The 4,326-nt window shown below is 42.2% G+C and overlaps 1 non-coding gene across 1 annotated transcript; it reads left to right on the top strand.

The window, feature by feature from the left end:
• Window positions 1-3,877: 3,877 nt before the first annotated feature.
• On the top strand, window positions 3,878-3,951 carry TRNAN-GUU. The gene has a single exon. It is a non-coding gene; the product is annotated as a tRNA-Asn (tRNA).
• The last annotated feature ends 375 nt before the right edge of the window (window positions 3,952-4,326 follow it).

Here is a 4,326-nt window from a genome sequence, read left to right as displayed (position 1 = left end):
TGCTGGAAGCACCAAGGGCCGTCAGTGGGAGAGGAGCACCTAGAGCAGCCACCGAGAGAAGTCCCAGAGAACAGAGAGGCAATTCCTTTGAGAGGCAGAGGAGATGTGACACTGCTGTGCGCATGGGATAATGTCTATGAATATTAAAGTGTCTCTGGAGGAAATTCACATTTCTATTTTCTTCAAGTGTAGCCTTGACTGAACGGAATTATTTTTGTAAGAGACTGCAGTGTTTTGTGTGGTCACGGATGACAGTCGTCACTGTGGTTTGTGGCTGCACTATTTCCCCTATGAGTCAGTCTAATAAAGCAGTCAGGGACAATGAGGTTCATCTCACCTAACTTCACTCACTCATAGTGAACCAATCTATTTTAAACTGATCATTGCCCTTCCTCTGCAGAACTGGTGCAAGTTAGGTGCTGGTAATTTAAGTTAGAATAGGGTGAATGACTTACAGTGAGGAATGGCTACTTTCTGTTCAATTTAGAAAATAAGTTTAAATTGGACAGGTGTAATTTACACAGGTATAATTTAGATAAGATAATTCTTCCTTTGCTACTGCCTGACTTCATTTGGCAGGCTCAGTGTAAATGGAAGGAGAACTTCGTGCCATGAGTCAAACCTGGCATGCACATGTGAGTTTGCTGATAAGTTTAGTTCATGGTAGATCTCGTTTCTCCTGTTTTCAGACTTCCCTGTTTTCAGCATTACAGCCATATGTAGGTTCTGGAGTTTCAGCTGCTGTCCTCAGCCAAAGGCCCAAGGCAATCCCAAGGACTGGAAGCATGTAAGAACAGATGAAGTGGCTGCTATAATATAAAGTCTGCTATTACAGAGAGCTGATATTTAAATATGCACAGTCAGAGGAATAGTAGGGCATTCCCATGTGTTATTTTCCCGCACAGTCAGAGGAATAGTAGGGCATTCTCATGTGATATTTTCCATTTGGAGTTTTATCATGATTTAACCCCAGCCAGCAACCAACCCCAGCACAGCCGTTTATTCACTCCCCCTCCAGTGGAATCAGGGAGAGCAGTGGAAGGGTAAAAGGTACAAAACTTGTAGGTTGAGATAAAGAAAGTTTAATAGGGAAAGCAAAAGCTGTGCACACAAGCAGAGCAAAACAAGGAATTCATTCACTGCTTCCCATGGTCAGGCAGGTGTTCAGCCATCTCCAGGAGAGCAAAGACCCATCATGTGTAATGGCTACGACAAACACCATCACTCCAAACATCTCCCCTTTCCTCCTTCCTCTCCCCACTTTATATATTGATCATGATGTCATATGGTATGGAACATCCCTTTGGTCAGTTTGGGTCACCTGTCTCAGGTCTATCTCCTCCCAGGTTCCCATGCACCCCCAGTCTCCTCACCAGTGTAGCGGTACGGAAAGCAGAAAAGGCTTTGGCTCTGTGTAAGCTCTGCTCAGCAATAACAAAAACATCTCTGTATTATCAACCCTGTGTTCAGCACAAATCAAAAACATGGCCTCATACTAGCTCCTGTGAAGAAAATTAACACTATCCGAGCCAAAACCAGCGCAACTTTTTATATGTTTATTAAGAGTGAAATTAATTTTTCGCAAGTATATTTAGCAAGGAATGTAAGCGCCAGAGCTGGAAGGAAAATTATGACTTACCTCTAATCTGTAAGTTTCATGAGGAAAGTGTTCATACGTTCATAAGGAACTTACTGTTAGTTATATACTAACGGAAATATTCTCTACATTAACTTACAAGTTAATTGTTGAATAATTAATCAGTTGGATCTGCCATACCCCAAACCATATAACTTCTTATTTAAAAGGTGCAGCATTGCCAGATTGCTCTGGTCATATTTTAATTCCAGGAATAAAGCTGTTTTTCCAACACATTCCTGGGCAGTGCAGTATTTTCAGTAGTGTAGCTTTTGCTTCGGCAGCTTTTGTATACTTGCCAAATGATGGCATCAGACATTTTAATTGCTGAGTTTTCAGCCTCATAATGGCAATCAATTTTTCCCTAAGCATCAAGTTTCCATGCAGCGTGTGCATGCATGGCAGCCACCTACTGCAAATATTTGATTGCATTTATTAATGAAGAGGGAGTACAGAGGGTATGAAGTTTTTTCTCAGTGGACTTGTTCAATCAAGCGGTGTAGCCTGAGTACTGTCAAACCTGAAACAAGTATGCACTCAACCCTGTAAGATCTTGGAAATTCCATCACAAATTACTGCTTTTACAGGTTTCTAATTTTGTAATAGTTATAAAAATTGTTCCTCAATAGTCTGTACTAAAATCAAGCTGATATTAAGTGAATTGTTCCTCAATAGTCTGTACTAAAAGCAAGCTGATATTAAGTAGTTCTGAAATCACATGTACAAAGGCCATATTTAGCTTTATCACTAAGAGATAAGTACATCTGCTGTTCTATAACATGAGGCTTAACAGTGTTTTCATTTCAGGAAAGGGAAATAGGCAGATTCTAAATATGTGAGTCATCTGTCCTCTTTCATTAAGGACAGTCAAGGGGCTGCACCTTTCTGTATCATGGGGTGTGTAGTCACTGTGCAGCTACAGTCCTGAGCCTGGGCTGGGGCTCCACTTGGCTCACTAATGCAAATCTATTTTGCTTTCAGCTGCTTAGATTCTCATCCTCAAAGCTTTGTATCCATCAAGGTTATGGGTTATGAATTTCCAGTTTAGATGAGTTTCTTGATATGCAGGTACATTTTTCTTTCTATTTTCCCCTCTTTTCTTGACTCCTGGTTGAGGGAAAATGGCAGTCACTGTTAGTTCCTTGTCAAGTTTCATTATTCTTTTGTTGTCAACACTTCATTTTGAAGTGCTGATGAAAACATGAGGTGGGTGAATGTAAACCTCATGAAGTTCAACAAAATGAAGTGCAACATCCTATATGGGGGTGATGGTGGATGAGCTCCCCATGAGCCAGCAGTGTGTGCTTGCAGCCCAAAAACCAATCGCATCCTGGGTTGTATCAAAAGGAGTGTGGGCAGCAGGTCAAAGGAGGTGATTCTCCTCCTCTACTCTGCTCTTGTGAGACCCCAGCTGGAATACTGTGCTCAGTTTTGATGCCCTCAATGTAAGAAGGACATGGAACTGTTGGAACAAGTCCAGAGGAGGCCACGAAGTTGATAAGAGGACTGGAGCAACTTCCCTACAAAGACAGGTGGAGAAAGTTGGGGCTGTTCAGCCTGGAGAAGTGAAGACTGTGTGGAGACCTCATAGGAGCCTTTCAGTATCTGAAGGGGCTACAAGGGAGCCAGAGAGGGACTCTTTGTTAGGAGCTGCAGTGACAGGACAAGGGGTAATGTATTAAATGGAAAGAGGAGAAATTTAGATTAGATATTAGGAAAAGGTCTTTTTCCTGTGAGGGTGGTGAGATGCTGGCACAGGTTGTAGATGCCTCAACCCCAACAGTGTTCACATCCAGGTTGGATGAAGCCTTGAGCAACCTGGTCTAGTGGGAGGTGTCCCTGCCCATGGCAGGGAAGGTTGGGACTAGGTGATCTGTAAGGTCCATTCCAACCCCTAAAACTCTATTATTCTATCATGAGTCTATGATTTTTCACATTGTTCCTCTTACTGGTTTCCCCTTATGCTCCCAGATGTGCAGTCTTAAAATTCAGAATGCTTTATATTTATGGAGCAGTCTTTGGAAGCCTACACAGCCTCTATCCAAGCAGTGTTGTGGAGCATTTGTAGCCTTCTCTTCCAGCTGCCAGCAATACAGATGCCATGTGATGGCAATATTCTCCTTTAACATCTCTGCACTAAGTCTCTGCTACTTGAAATCAATATTTTTAGGAAGGTATTTTTAGGAAGGTATTTTGGGAAGGAAAATTATTTTTTATTATGAAGATTAGTGTGCTAAGGGAGTCTCTGTGGCGCAATTGGTTAGCGCGTTCGGCTGTTAACCGAAAGGTTGGTGGTTCAAGCCCACCCAGGGACGTGTTCTCCCCTTTCCTCCCTCTGCCATGGCAGGAGAGTTGAAACAAGATAAATACGTGTTCTCCCCTTTCCTCCCTCTGCCGTGGCAGGAGAGTTGGAACGAGATGAAATTTAAGGTCCCTTCTGGACCTAACCATTCTATGAAATTTTTGAAATTTGGAATTTCAAAATTCCTGGTAGCCTCAGGCTCATTAAAATACTGAAGTATCAGCAACGGATTAACAGACTAAAATACTTCCCTGTGTCATTATCTGCAGATGACATTGCATAGAAATAGTTCAATTTAAGCAGTGTTCCTTGTTCCGTCCTCTTTGTCTGTATGGTGCTCTGTTGTGTTGCTGTGAGCTCTGAAGTATCTGTGTTATTTTATTCTGTT

This window comes from Acanthisitta chloris, unplaced genomic scaffold, assembly GCF_000695815.1.
Source record: "Acanthisitta chloris isolate BGI_N310 unplaced genomic scaffold, ASM69581v1 scaffold4494, whole genome shotgun sequence".
Taxonomy (NCBI): domain Eukaryota; kingdom Metazoa; phylum Chordata; class Aves; order Passeriformes; family Acanthisittidae; genus Acanthisitta; species Acanthisitta chloris.
The sequence above is the reverse complement of the archived record's forward strand: the minus strand, read 5'-3'. Positions and strand labels throughout refer to the sequence as shown.